Source organism: Prionailurus bengalensis, chromosome A2 (genome assembly GCF_016509475.1).
Source record: "Prionailurus bengalensis isolate Pbe53 chromosome A2, Fcat_Pben_1.1_paternal_pri, whole genome shotgun sequence".
NCBI lineage: Eukaryota > Metazoa > Chordata > Mammalia > Carnivora > Felidae > Prionailurus > Prionailurus bengalensis.
Window position 1 is genome coordinate 122967350 of NC_057348.1, and position 16629 is coordinate 122983978.

Consider the following 16629-nt stretch of genomic DNA (forward strand, 5'->3'; position numbering starts at 1 on the left):
GACTGGTGGGCAAAATTTACACGGGGAGAAATCATTCCCTCCGACCAGCTAGCAGTTGCTGAGGATTTACAGTTGCATTGTTCTGTGTCAGGGACTCCGGAGAATGTGAATAGACCAAAGCTGAGTCCCTTGGTGGAGTCTACCCGGTGCCACATGTGGAATGACAGTGCTATGCTCAGGCTATTAGTGGGCTGCCGTTAACTTAACCTCATTTGAAACAATTAATATACACTTGTCAGAGAGTCAATCAAGTTTATTTAGAGAGTCAATAAGGTATATTCCTAATTGGTTCCAGTTGAGTTTAGGGGGTTTAGGGAGAGGGACAGGTCTTCAGAACCTAATTAAAATTAGAGACCCTCTCCAAAAAAAGGCACGTACACACATGTACAGTATTCTACATACAACTCAGAGGACCCGTAACACCCTCAAGCTCCCTGCAATGCAGGTTAATGGATGTCTCAGGATTGAGTCTCTTTCAAATCACCGTATATTTTTAGAGACATGGGTATTTCTTTTTTTTTATGTCAGATGTAGTTGGAACTTCAGTTATAAATTCCCTCAGGAAAGACCTAGAATCACACTCACGTTGATAGCATGCTTAGGTCAATAGCAAGATTAATTGATCCACAAGGCAATAGGTGACAAGGGCCTCACGTCACACAGAATGGTATGTCTCAGCTTGGAAGCCTGGGGATGCTTCAGACCCTGAGGTACTCCTTGAGACTGAAAATGGTTACAACGGGAAAGCGTAAAAAGGGCTCTGTCGACAGATGTGGGTCTGAAATCTGGTTCCACAACTTACCAGCTATGTGACCTTGAGCAAGATGCTAGAATTCCCTGAGTCTTGCTTTCCTCATCTTACAATGAGGGTCAAGTGAGACAAAACGGAGGAAACCTAGGCATACAGTGGGCATTCACTAATTGCAATCACCAGGTGGTTGCCAATTTTCATTCTGTAGACACTGGAAAATTCTTCTCCATGACAACAGTATATTTTAGTTATTGTTATCGCCACTAATTCTATAAATAATGAAAATTTTGGGGGCACCTGGTGGCTCAGTCAGCTAAGCGTCTGACTCTTGATTTCAGCTCAGGTCATGATCTCACAGTTTGTGAGATCGAGACCCACGTCAGGCTCTAGCACAGAGCCTGCTTGGGATTCTCTCTCTCCCTCTGTCTCTCTGCCCCTCCCCTACTCGTATATGCTCTCTCTCCCTCTCAAAATAAATAAACATTTTTTAAAAAGAAAATGTTATATGTAAAATTATTATGTATATATTTTTAAATATAGTAACAAACAAAAGTTTCCAATAATTCCCATTCCCCTGTATGTCTCCCACTTTCTAAACCTTTAGCAGACACACATACCTTCTTTTGTGTCACAGTAAATCCTGGAATGAGAAGCCTGAAAGCCCTGAGTGATAGTCTCCTATAGTAAATTATCAAGAAACAAATATCCTGATGCAATGGAAATTTTTCCTTGAGCGAGTGAAATTAAAACTTGGTACTTAATCACTCTTAGCAGAAAAGCTTTCTGAAATACAATCTATAAAAATAATAACAATGTGATCATTTATCTGTCCCCTAAAGACTGGTAAAAATAACTTGGCTGAACAATTAGAACTGTTTTTAAACTGCCTCTCCCCAGAATCATTACCTCTCTCCCTGGTTTTAGAGTTTGCACACCTACAGAACCACTAACTGCATTGCTTCAAGTGCAGAGTCTTAAAGCAGCCTTCTCAGTGTGGAGCTCTCACACCAAACCAAGTGAGGCTGAATGCTAACATTACATAAGCCAAGAAGGAATGAGCTCGAGACTCAGATCAAAAGAAGCATTGCTTTTGCTTGCTCTTTCAGAAATGCCCGGTCAAGAATGCCTGTGAAGTAAGAAAACTAAAGCAAAACGGCTAAGCAGATCTTGGTGTCAGAGCAAGGGTCAACAAACCAATGCATGCAGGCCAAATCCAGCCTGTCACCTGTTTTTGTAGTTTTCACACCTAGAATGGCTTTCACTTTTTAAGTGATTGAAAAAAATTCAAAAGAAGACCATGTCTTATGACATGTTAAAAATATACGGAATTCAAATTTCAGTATCTACAAATATTGGAACATAGACACACTCATTTATGTACGTATCGTCTATGGCTACTTTTAAATCAGAAGGCAGAGCTGAGCACTTATGCCCAAGACCGTATGACCGGCAAAACCAAAAATATTTACTATCTGATCTTTACAGAAAATATTTGCTCCTCGATTATAGTAAATACCTTACACCTGTCTGGACTTGGATAGCTTTTAGTTTTATTATATTTTAAAATAAGTTTGGAAAGGAATCATTCTTCTTTTCACTGTTAGAGTAGTTTCTAACAAGGAATATACAGCAACAAATGTTTGATAAAGGAAGGAAGAAACAATATACATATTAATAGTTTGATCCAGTCATTAGCCAATATTAATTAAGGATCAGGGGCGCCTGGGTGGCTCAGTCGGCTAAGTGTCCAACTTTGGCGCAGGTCATGATCTCGCAGTCTGTGAGTTCGAGCCCCGCATCAGGCTCTGTGCTGACAGCTCGGAGCCTGGAGCCTGCTTCAGATTCTGTGTCTCCCTCTCTCTCTGCCCCTCCCTTACTCATGCTCGCTCTCTCTCGCTCTCTCTCTGTCTCAAAAATAAACACGTAAATTTTTTTTTTTAATTTTTTTTTTCAACGTTTATTTATTTTTGGGACAGAGAGAGACAGAGCATGAACGGGGGAGGGGCAGAGAGAGAGGGAGACACAGAATCAGAAACAGGCTCCAGGCTCCGAGCCATCAGCCCAGAGCCTGACGCGGGGCTCGAACTCACGGACCGCGAGATCGTGACCTGGCTGAAGTCGGACGCTTAACCGACTGCGCCACCCAGGCGCCCCAAATTTTTTTTTTAAAAAAAGATTAATTTCTTCCAAGAGTTAATACATGACCCTACTTCATTCTAAGAAAGTAGAGTAGGAACTGAACTCGGTACCTAAATCAGTTCATAGCTCATGGATGAAATAATGCCCTTCAAAATATAACAACCACATATGAAAAAGTAAAAATCTGGCAAGATACTCCCCTGACTCAGATGCTACTGCCATATCCTTTGATATTCCCTGTGAAGGGGGTGATACCCATTTCTATATAAGAGAAAGAGTGTCAATGGCACGTATCTATTTCTCACTGGTTTTTAAACTTCTAGAAAAAGATGAGACACTATATGTAGTATATGTTATCAAAAAACTTTCTAAGAAAACAACTTTTTATTTGATGTACCAAAGAAAAATAGCTCTTCAGCATTTCATTAATGCATTTCAACCATTCTCAGGTAGGAAGCTGTCTACCATTTTGGAATTCCCCCAATAGCCAACGATCTAAGAATTGTAAACCCAAGTTGCCCCAGTGAGAGCATTGTTCATACCCCTCATGGACACTCTCTGGGCTCTGACAACCACTTCAAATTCTGGGAAGGGCCCCCTCACAGTCACATGATCAGAGAAATGACTACAGGCAATGAAGTTTCTGAACTGCAACCCCACTCCTCTGGCTACAATTGGTAAGGTCTAGATGGGGCCAATGAGTATCTTTGCTGAGAACAGGTATTATGAGAGGTGAAAAGAAAATTCCAGTACGTTCCAGACCCATTCCAGCCAGTATCTGAAAATCGGCTCCTCCTAAATTCCATAAGATGCCCTTGTGCCTTATACAATATTCATTCTTTGTGAATGACCCAGCATGAGGAAGCTTCTCTTGCTTCACAACCAGGAGTCCTAACTAGTCCACCAAAGATACTCCCTTCAAGGGGAGACACAGGAAGAAAAAATGAACAAGAAAGAGAGGAATCAAACTAACATTACTGAATGCCAACTAAGTGTTAGGCATTGTGTTAACCATGAAACAGTCCCTGCTTTTGAAGACTTTACATGAAGAGTAAGTCCCAGACAATCTCTGGAATAGAGCATTCAGATGAGAGAGCAGTCTTAGAGAGTCTGCACTTCAGGAGGCGACTCCTCTTCAGCTGTCACTAACACCCCTCTCTGTTTCATTTTGCTTCTACGTTATTGCTTCCCTAGAGTCCATTCTTTACTTCTCATATTAATTAGGCCCAGGGATGATACAGACCATGTGAATAAACATGGAGAATAAAACTAAAGTGCCTACACCCTTGAGGGTCCAAGAGAGATACCAGAAAGATGCCTGCAAGGCCCTGATGGAGATTACAGAATTCTATTTGCACAGTGAGGCAATTTTTCTTTGTGATAGGGATGGCCTCCCATCTACTCAACTTTTTTCTAAGTTGACATGTTAATAGTGCATTTGTGAAAGTGACTATTTTTCAGTACCTACCTTCAATATCTCAAAAAATTCTTCTTCAGTGTCTCCTTTTCCAAAGAAGACATCCAGATGGCTAACAGACACATGAAAAGATGCTCAACATCACTCATCATCAGGGAAACACAAATCTAAACCACATTGAGAGACTACCTCACACCGCTCAGAGTGGCTAAAATTAACAGCTCAGGAAACAACAGATGTTGGTGAGGATGTGGAGAAAGGACAACCCTCTTGCACTGTTGGTGGGAATGCAATCTGGTGCAGCCACTCTGGAAAACAGTGTGAAGGTTCCTCAAAAAATTAAAAATAGAACTACCCTACGGCCCAGCAATAATAGCATTACTAGGAATTTATCCAAAGGATATAGGAGTGCTGATTCAAAAGGGCACATGCACCCCAATGTTTATAGCAGCGCTTTCAACAATAGCCAAATTATGGAAAGAGCCCAAATGTCCATCAACTGATGAAAGGATAAAGAAGATGTGATACATGATAGATAGATAGATAGATAGATAGATAGATAGATAGATAGACAGACAGACACACAATGGAATACTACCCAACGATGAAAAAGAATGAAATCTTGCCATTTGCAACAACATGGATAGAAATGGAGGGTATTATGCTAAGTGAAATAAGTCACTCAGATAAAGACAGTATCATATGTTTTCACTCATATGTCAAATTTGAAAAACTTAACAGAAGGCCACAGGGGAAGGCAAGGAAAAATAAGTTACAAACAGAGAGGGAGGCAAACCATAAGAGCCTCTTAAATACAAAGAACAAACTGAGGGTTGATGGGGGTGGGGAGTCAGGGGGCAGGGAAAATGGGTGATAGGCATTGAGGAGGGCACTTGTTGGGATGAGCACTGGGTGTTGTATATAAGTGATGAATTACAGGAATCTACTCCTGAAGCCAAGACTCTACACTGCATACAGTGTATGTTAGCTAACTTGACAATAAATCATTAAGAAATAATTCTTCAGGGTCTCAAAAAATATTACCTGAGCGATTCCCAGACCAATGCTTTCCCCATAACATGAAGTAGCAAATTAGAGTAAATTAAATTTCTGGTTTTTTGCACTGAGAATTTGGGGAAACTTTCCCAATAGCCTTTGGAGTGAGGAGATTTTGAGAACTGGACACACTCTGCAGTAGAGACAAGATGACTATCTTGAATTTATTTACATAATCCAGAATACAAGCCTGGCATATTCTTCCCCCTTAGACCACCTGGTTTGCCTAGAGACCTCCTCCTCAACCTTCAAGTCTCCACTGATGTCCCAGGTCTTCCAGAAAGCATTTCCTGCCTGACCTTCCTAGAGGGAGGAAGCCACTCCACTAAGCCCCTTCTGCACCTCCATCCTAGAACCATCATGTGCACTCATTCTGCTTGTTTGCACACTGGTCACCCCATGACGATATGAGCAGCTGGCAGCAGGGATGGGTCTTCCATCCCAGCCCCAGCACGGTGCCTGGCACAGAGCAGGCCCTCACTGCAACATCTAATGAATTGAAGAGTGAACACAGATGTAACATGCAATGCTGCGTGCCAAGAGGTGACGTGATGGGAGCAAGACAGTCATTCTCAGGCATCCCTCCCTCCGTTCATCCTCCATCTTCCCCTATGATGAGCTGTGTACCCAGTTCAAAGCACAGCTCCGTAGTAAACAGGTTAACCGCATTTAAAATTAATAAAATAAAACAAAAAGCCCCTCTACTTGCTAGCTGTGTGACCTTGAGCAAGCTGCGTGGCCTCTCTGAGTCTGTGTTTTCTTCTGTAAAATGGAGATGTAATATCTATCTCATAGGGACTAGGTGAGTTACAATGAGATAATTCATGTTAAAGACTTACCCTGAACCTGACCCATGGTAAACTTTCAATAAAACTTTTTTAACACCATTATCACTAGAACACTAGGTCCCTTTTGTGCTTGTTTTCTACATAGAGTGCTTGAGATGATCCATACTCAGAGGTAAGAGGAGCAAGGCTTAGGGCTCACTCACCCATGGGTCCAAACCCCAGAGTATCAATCACCCCATGAGCAATGGAGCCAGAGATTCTAGGCCTCCATCACTCAGGTGAGCTGTGGACACTCACAGGCTTCCACAGAGCTAGAGTCCAGACTTTGGACAGGCTGTGGCTCAGACAGCACCCTCAGGAAATGCTCAGTTACTCTCCTCCCTCCACCAACATCCAATGCCCTCCCCATTCCATGATATTTCTATCATCTGGGCATCACCACATTAGGCAGACATGTCGTGGCTCCCATCTTCTAGATTTAACTCTGAGGACTATGGCTGCATCACTTAGGATGCCTTTTTGCTCCTGGGCATCCAGGACATAGCTTGCTCCTGGTTTGCCTGCTAGCTTTCTTGCTAATTCCTTTACTGTCGTGTAACCAGGGAATCTCTCATCCTGGAAGTTCTTATCTTCTCACTCCATCCCCTCTCCAAAGACCAATCCTCTTCATTCTTGATAACTCCATTAATGACTCTCCAGTATCTATTTCCAGTTCAGATCACTTTCCTGAGCAATAGGGTATCTCTCTGACAGGCCAACCTTCTGAAGAAAAAGAATTAAAAGGAGATACCCTACAACCTCAACTCGTCCAAGTCTGAACTCCTCATCTTCCTGTTTTGCCCCCAGAGTTGCCTTGCGGTGTTACAAGCAAAAATGCATTCAAAAAGATCTTTGAAGGTAGAGACCATGTCTTACGCACTTGTTTGGCAACTTACATGATGCCTGGCATGTAAATCCCCATTAGGAGTTGTTGAATGAATGAAATGAATGACTAGTATACAACGTTCACAGTACCAAGTGGACTTCCAACAGTACAAAGTGTTTTCCAAAGAAGAAAAGTCAAATGAGAGTTGGCGATTCCTCTGCCTATAGCACAGCCTTTCAACCTTCCTCACTAGACTAATACTCTTGACAATTTTAATAAGGTGGCACTAAATTCAATGAGGTTTCCCAAAATTATAGCAGGTATCTAAGTTCAGTTTAAATCTGACTTCCATCCAACTTGCCCACACCCTTAAAAGCATAATATTTATTAGCAGTCACTATAATTATGCCCCGTCCACAGTGGCTACTAATTCTGCTGTTTTGTCTCTACACAAAGCCAGCCTCACAGACATGAAGCTCCATCCTTTCCCAAGAGAGCGTGAACATGGCTCATGACAGCTACAGAAGGGCAATAAAAGTCAGGCCCCTGACCACAGCACCCAGATCCAACAGGACTCAAAGGCACCATGGTAATCCCATGGGCTGACCTTCTATATCTCTGCAGGAAAAACAGTCACAGATGTCTTGGGCAATGGTGTGTTTGAGCCATAGTTTCTTCTGGCTGCAACTATTTCTGACCTTCATTTAGTATGCCACAAGACTACTCAGTACCTTTGGGCCACCCAAGTATGCTTGGGTACCCACTACTCAGTAAAGGCAAGGCACAGATGCTTCACCACTTAACCACAGTGGTTCTCAACACCAACAGCACACTGAAATCACCTACAGAACTAGTAAATCATATAGACGCTAGGGCTCACTAAAACAGATTCTGATTCTGTTCAGATTCACTGGGCTTGACTGGGAATGGGGGGTCTAAGCACGGCTATTTTTTTTAAAGGTCACCAAATGATTCTAGTGAGACACCAGGAATGAGAACCACTAATGGTTTGCAGTATTCATTCCAAACACTCCTGGTCTATTTCCAACCTGTTTCCATCATGATGTTTCCATCTGGCTCCTGATTGAAGCCATGTCTTCTGTCGCAAACCCCACCATGTGCCAATGGCAACGTATTTGACTTCCCTCTTGATTCCTGACTTTCTCTCAAAGGCTTCACTTAGATACACCCTATCAACTCTTCTCATTTCAGACTTCCTTGAGAGGATTCTGACATTCTGTGCTTCCTTGGAGCCAACAGAAAGTGTGTGTGTGTGTGTGTGTGTGTGTGTGTGTGTGTGTGTGTAGCTATGATGTGCTAAATCCTGAATTAGTTTGCATAGGTAACATCTATAACAAATATCTAAAGTCTTGGTGCCCTGACATCACAATAAAGATTAATTTCTTGCTAATTACAAAGCCCAGTAGGGGGTGGGGAAATGAGTGACTGGGGAGTTATTCAGGGACCCAGACCCTTGCACCTGGTCACTCCACTGACCCCTAGTTGCCTAGAGTCCTCCACTGGATACTCTACATCTAGCTGGAAGATGAAGGAAGAAAAAAAAAAAAAGGTTAAAGAACCATGAAGAAAAATTTTAGGGACTAGGCCTGGAAGAAACACATATCCCTTCTTCCCACATTCCATTAGCCGGAAATTAGTAATATGGCCCCACCAAACTGTAAGAGGGGGCCTGGGAAATGAAATTAAGAAAGAAAGAGGTTTGGTAAACATAAATCCTTTGAAACCCTATCCTTACCACTGTTTTGACCAAATCTGACATCTAATTCACCAGGTGTAGACATAGCTGTGTGCTAGGGCTGAGGAAAAAATCTGCCCTCAAATCAGACTTATAACCTTTCAGTCTTAAATCCAGGCTCACTTGATCAAAGCACCAGGCCCACCACCATGGTATAAATTAAAGCTTTGCCCCACAAATAACACCTCTTTTTCATGTGGTCTGTTGTTGGTGTTATCTCTTACAGAAGATTTAAGAGTATAAATAGTTTTAATATTACATTATAGCTCTGACTTTAGAAAGTAAGCCAAAAGTATAATTCATTTAGGAGTTGAAAATTGCATCATTCTTCTGACAGATGACTTTTTTTTTCTTTCTGTAACTAGAAAACATAAATATATAGAAATACAAAAATGCCAGTATGTTAAGAGGCAAAAGGAATAGCAGAGAGAAGTTTGGTGAATGATCTTTAGTAGGCCAGAAAATTTGCCACATCATAGATGCTTGATGAGGCTCTGGGGAATAGGGGATTAGAATAAATACAAAGCATCCAAGGTAACAACTTGCATAGCAATAGGTCCCAAATGGACAACCCTTTAGAGGGAGAATTAGCTCACACCTGCACGTGGATGTAGGTAAGGGAGCATTGTTTCTTAGGGGTCTAACATGGGTCAGGCCACCGTATGGCAGGTTCTTTTCTAAGTATATCACACATACATTTCATTTCAAGCCTTCCAATAACAAGAATACATTATGGAGCTAGAGTTTCTCACTGCGGTTCTAAAGTCCCTGGAGAAGGTAACTCCTCTCAGGGGCAACCTTGACAACAGAATTATCAAGAGCACCAAGAATGCTGGAACCAAAGAAAACAGACAGGCAGCCCAAAAAAGGATTTCTGACACCAAAGTGGATCCACCTATTCGAATCCAAAATGACTTGTAATACATTCTCCTCCATCTGTTGTTCACTGGCAGCTAAATTCATCTCATACTTTCTTCCAGCTTAGTGATTCACCTCAAATCAGATAGCAAACATGTTCCTTGTCACCAGCAAACACACACCCACACAGATACACACAGCTAGCTACACACACACACACACACACACACACACAATGCATACACACACACTCCACTTTTGTGTCCTGGATGTGACCTCCGCTGGTGATGATAATGGTAACAATGCTGAGGTTTTGGAGAAAATATGACAAAATAACACAGTGAGGGTAAAGATAAACTACACTTAAGAAAAAAGAGCAAACTACAAAGTAGGATTCGGTACAATGGCAATCATGTGAAAACACACCTTAGACAGGAAGGAGGGGCACCTGGGTGGCTCAGCTGGTTGAGCAGCTGTCTTCGGCTCAGGTTGTGATCTGACAGTTCATGAGTTCGAGTCCTGCATCAGGGTGGAGCCCACTTCCAAGCCTGTGTCCTCCTCTTTCTCTGCCCCTCCCCCACTCATGCTCGCTCCCTCTCGCTCTCTCAAAAACTAAATAAAACATTAAGAAAGAAAGACAGACAGACAGACAGCAAGGAAACATACCAAAATGGTAATGGTGATTATATTCCGGTGCTGGGGTTATAAGTAACTTGGTTTCCCACAGCCAGCGAGTTCAGGCTTGTCCTGGTTCATATGGACATAGGCTAGCTGCATCTCTGGTGGCCTCCTACCCAGGAATGTGAGTGAAATTTAGTTTCTTATTTTGTGCACCCTCCAAATTTTTTACTATGCTCATAATTACAAAAGAAAGAAAAATAAACATTTTAGAAGTCATGTCAATACAGACATGGATACCTATGTTAATTCCTATATTTTCATGTTTCAAACATTTTATAATTTAAAATGTCTATTAAACTAAATTATCCTGGGCCAGATCAATGACCCATCCCTACCTAGACTGTAAGCTTCACGTGGGCAATGTCTGTTTCGTTCACTAATCTAAACACCCAGAACAACACTTAGCACCTAGCAAGCAGTTAAGACTTGCTGAATGAACACATGAATATTCAGGTTCTGACAATAGCTTCAAGAAGAAATATGGAAATTGACATGTCAGCCTTTTAAGTCAGAGATGTGCTCTCCCCATCCTCCATGAATCAGGATAAGATGGCCCACATTTACCACAGATTGAATAAACAAGAATTCCTGCTCATTGCCCAAAAATCCCTGGCTCCTCTTCTTAGAAGGGATTTCATTCTTCCATCATTGCAGGACCTAATGGAAAAATCCTGCTACCACGTCATCAGGAATACAACACCGTATATAGTGGTACTTTATAAAATATTAGGCATGTTCACTACAGAAGGCAAGCTGATGCCAAAAGAAATAGATTACACACTTGGGTGGATGAAATTCTAAATCATGATCATGAAGTTAAAATAAATCTTCATGGGAAGGGAAAGCACAAAGTCTCAACATTGACAAGATGACTGAAATCTCAGAATCACAAGCAAATTTTTCCAGCTGTTGATTACATTGCTGCCCCCAAAACTCTACCAGAGAGTCAGTCTATATTATCATGATAAAAGAGAACAGTTATAGTTGGCAGCAGGTGGGAGTATTAATGATTTAATGCTGAGATGCTTTTGTCAGCTATTTAAGTTACCAAAAGGTATTTTTTTTTCATTGTGATAAATTCTTGCACATATATTTGGCAATCAGATTTTTAACAAAATGCCTCTCTAGACAGCCAAGGGCATTTGAAAGAATGGAGGTGATTTGGTTTCCTCTTTTCACATGACTTGCCTCTTGGCTTCATTAATTCTCTCTCTGATTTTGAAGATATCCTGCAAACCACAAAGCATCGCCATTGACATGCAGCCTACACTCAGCACATGGCTGTGGGGTCCACTAAAAATGGGTGGCGACTGAAGAACATCACAAGGAAAAACAGAGAGTGCTAGAAATTCAAGACCACGTGTTGGAAACACTAAGCAGTGGGAAAGGGTAAAAATAACATGTTAAAATTCAGTGATTGAACTGAAAGGAGTAAGAGAAAAGTCAATGGGTCCTTCTAGAACTTGTCTTCATTTCAACTCATGTTTATGGAAGCCACTGCACTAGACCCTTTCACAGACAGAATTGCATTTAGCCCTTACAATATTTCCTATTTCATACATGAAGAAACTGAGGCCAGTGACAGCAAGGTGGATGAGAGATCTAAATCGGGACCAATGTGACTCCTCTCCAAGCCTCCATCCATCATGCTGGGTCACCTCTCTTCATGTTCTGAGAAGTGTAAGGTGCTAGACACTCCCATCTGATGGCCGCTGTACTCACTGTTACTTTTTCAACCTCCTCCTTTTTAAAGAAAGTCTAAAGAAATAACTAAGCAGGGAAGAGACTGGTGCCAGTTAGAGCCTTATCCCTTTCCCATCCCCTTGCCTGGAATATAGAACTGTGCCCCCAAGATTCACTGCCCTTGAACTGCCCTTGAGGTTTCTGTTCCTGGGGGAGGGAAACTTTAGCCACCTCTCAAGCTTCTCCCCACCCCCCCAATTCCAAGTATCTTAGGTGGGCTTGGTTCCCATCCACAACACTGGCACGGACACCCAGCACTGAGTACCTGCAGCTTCCTGCTACACCAAAAGAAAGGAGAAAACTCCAGATGCAGTGAAGATGACTTGCCTTGAAACCAGAAACCCCCCTCAAAGGACTACAGACCTGCTTTCCTGATACCCAGATGGACCCTTGAAACCTCTCAACAGAGACTCTTCTGGGGAGATGGGAAGGACATCCAGCTATCTCAAGGAGTGGGAAGGAAGAGGGAAAGTGGAGAAAATTTACAAGAGTGCCCAGAGGCCCAGTGTCGACCTGCCTTGGTCCCTGCCTTCAGGCAGCTCACAGTTTAGTTGGGCTGACCCTTGAGTGAATTGAAGATGCTAAAACAGGGAATATGGGGGAGGGGGTGCAGCATACAGACTATTAGCCCAGCCCAGGAATTTCTGAAGGAGATAACATTAACACCAGTCTCTTTTTTTGAAATAAGAGTGATTAAAAGGCAGGAGCAGGGGTGCCTGGGTGGCTCAGTCGGTTAAGCGAGCGATCTCGCGGTCTGTGAGTTCAAGCCCCGCGTCAGGCTCTGGGCTGATGGCTCAGAGCCTGGAGCCTGCTTCTGATTCTGTGTCTCCCTCTCTCTCTGCCCCTCCCCCATTCATGCTCTGTCTCTCTCTGTCCCCAAAATAAATAAACATTAAAAAAAAATTTTTTTAATAAAATAAAAAAAAAAAAAAAGGCAGGAGCAAAAGTGATAGGGTTTTTTTAGATTATTAGTGTCACTTTCACCCTAACCATTTTCACATGCGTCCTACCCGCACACACAGCAATTCAGTAAACCATCACAGAGAACAGCACAAGCTTTACAGCCAGAGTGAAACCCTGGAGCTGCTCTCATTGGCTATATGACCCTGGGTTCTGCCTCAGTTTCCTCATGGCTGATCACAGCACCTCCTGTGGCTGTGGTGAGAGTTACATGACTTAATACATTAGCAGGGCTCAGAGCACTGTCTGGCATGTAGTAACACTCAGTAAATAGGAGCTGCTGCTACTGCTGTCATTGTGTCTTTGTTTTCAAGCCTTATGCATTTCACTGCACTTTTGCCCAACGTCTCTTTGACACAGGAAGCTGTGAAGAGTGGGAAGTCACAGGTAAAGGGACAGGGTCAGAGAGGGGCATAGACTGCCCAAACAACTAATTAGTGTGGTTCTCGTGCCAGGACTTGCGATTGCCCACGTTATTCCCAACACTTCACGTTTCATAAATTGTTCACAAACCCTGAACTCTTGAAGAAATTTCCTTTAAAAGCTTTAACGACTCCAGCGCCTCTTTCACATAAACAAAGAGGGAAATGACACTAGGAGACCACGTGACTGGCAACATTAACACCTCGGAGGACCTCGCACCTGCGGTTTACTTGGGGATTTTTGGAATCTGAGCTGAGTCTCCTAATTCTGATGAGATCCCTCCACACTCCAAGGTTTCACAGGGTCCCTGTGTCCAACACTCCCCAAACCACCACCACCCGCAGCGTCGGGAAACACAGGTTCGTCGCTTTAGAAAACACAGGTTCTTGGGAATGCAAGCTGGTGCAGCCACTCTGGAAAACAGTATGGAGGTTCCACAAAAAAGTAAAAATAGAACTACCCTATGACACAGCAATTGCACTACTAGGCATTTACCCACGGGATACAGGGGTGCTGTTTCGAAGGGACACATGCACCCCCATGTTTACAGCAGCACTATCGACAATAGTCAAAGTATGGAAAGAGCCCAAATGTCCCTTGATGGATGAATGGATAAAGAAGATGTGGTATATATATACAATGGAGTATTACTCGGCAATCAAAAAGAATGAAATCTTGCATTTGCAACTACGTGGATGGAACTGGAGGGTATTATGCTAAGTGAAATTAGTCAGTCAGAGAAAGACAAATATCATATGATTTCACTCATATGAGGACTTTAAGAGACAAGACAGACGAACATAAGGTAAGGGAAACAAAAATAATATAAAAAAGGGAGGGGAACAAAACAGAAGAGACTCATAAATATGGAGGACAAACTGAGGGTTACTGGAGGGGTTGTGGGAGGGGGGGATGTGCTAAATGGGTAAGGGGCATTAAGGAATCTACTCCTGAAATCATTGTTGCACTATATGCTAACTAATTTGGATATAAATTTTAAAAAATTAAAAATAAAATTAAAAAAAAAGAAACTCCAACTCTACAAGCAGCATAATGGCAATAAATTCATATCTTTCAGTACTCACTCTAAATTTCAAAGGACTAGATGCTCCCATCAAAAGACTTAGGGTAATGGATAAGAAAACAAAATCCATCGATATGCTCTTTACAAGAGACCCATTTTAGACCTAAAGACACGTTCAGATTGAAAATAAGGGGATGGAGATCCATCTATCATGCTAATGGTCACCAAAAGAAAGCTGGGGTAGCCATACTTATATCAGACAATATACATTTTAAAATTAAGACTGTAACAAGAGATAAAGAACAGTATTATATCATAATTAAGGGGCTATCCACCAAGAAGATCTCACAATTGTAATATTTATGCTCCAAACGTGAGAGCACCCAAATATATAAATCAATTAATAACAAACATAAAGAAACTCATTGATAATAATACCATAATAGTAGGGGTCTTCAACACCCCACTTATAGGAGTGGACAGATTATCTGAACAGAAAATCAACAAGTGAACAATGGCTTTGAATGACACACTGGACCAGATGGACTTAACGGAAAAAAAAAAGAAAACACAGGTTCTTCCTTCCCATGCCCACTCCCCCCACCCCTCCCCGGGGCACTAGCCACACAGGTGTGTTTGCCGCTAGCACCGCTGGGGGGCGTCTGAGTGTTGGCAAGACTCCACCCGGCACGACTCAGGACCCTGGTCAAACAGAAAGGCAGCAGGAACAGAAAGTGGCGGAAAGCCAAGGACCCAGAACAAGTGAAACGATGTGAAAGCACTGGTCTTCCCTTTTCTCCAAGGTGAACGTACCTTCTTAGGCTGCCCAGGGGTCTCTTCTCACCTGGACAGAAGGACACCCCCCCCCCCACTTACCTGGCAGAGATGACCACATTGAAGGGCAGAAGTAAAGGTGAGAAACCAATAAACGACTGACTATGAGAACGTTAAAATGGACCACATTTGCCTGGATATTTTCCCACAAAAAGAGCAAAGGGTCCTGCAGGCAGGCCTTCGGTATGGCCGAGATACCTGCCAGAAGTGCTGCCTTGCTCCTTGGGAACGCTTAGAAGGCTCCAGAAGGACATGCCTGTGCGGTCAAAATGCTCAGGACTAAGGTACAGGACACCTAGATTCAAATCCCAGCTCCACCATGGCTGAAAAAGGCATTCGCATCTGAGTCTCGGTTTACCCATCATTTCAATGGAACTGATAGTACTTTTCGTGCTCCCTCAAGCTGTTTCTAGAGAAGAAGAGGGTCTGGAGGATTTGGGATGAAGCTGCACACAGTGGGGCTTACCTTGCTCTCCTGCGTCCTTGAGTTTGTCCACGGTTTCCTTCGGGTCATGGCACTCCCCTGCAGCCCCTGCCCTCCTGGCTTCTGTCAGCACAGAAAAGAAACAGGCCCTGTCAGGCACCTGAACCAGAGGACCACATCCTGGGTGCTCTGTCCGGGGTGCCTGATGCTGTTGACTAGTTTCTCTGCCTGGCCTTTGACTTTGGTTTTTCCAGCACTGCCATCCCTGTTCCCTCCTAGCTGACCCTCTAACCTCTCTCTGCCCCTTAAACATTGGTGCTCCCAAGGGTTCTCTTACAGGCTTCCTTTTTATTCTCACTCTCCGTCCCCTTGGGTGCTGTTGACTTCTATCTCTTCAGCCAGCACATGAAGGGACTGAGCCATCTGGACAGTGGGCAAGCCATCACTGGAAAAGAGACCAGCTGGGAAAGAAATGGGAGCTTCCTCCAGACCCCTGGAGTGGGAAATATTCCTGCATCCTGAGAGCACTGGTCCAGAGGAGGCAGAAACAGAAAAGCAGGCCAAACTCTGCCGTAGAATGTCATTTGCCACAACCTTGTGAGTAGTTCTAATGACTCCCATTTTTCAAATGGAAAAACAAACCCAGAGTGGTTAAATAAAAGGCCCAAGGTCGCAGAGCTCATAAGTGACAAGGTCAGGATTTGAACACAAGTCTTCAACAGGTCTGGTGTACTTTCTTCCTCCCCCACAGCCATCCCTGTGGGTTCAAAGTCTGAAAAGGCAAGAAGTCAATTCTAAAGTGAAAATATTCCTACAGAAATGTTTCTTGAGGTGGTGTTTCATTGCACATATTTTAAGGTGCCTCATTAGTGCAGTAGGTAGGGCGTCAGTCTCATAATCGCACGTATTT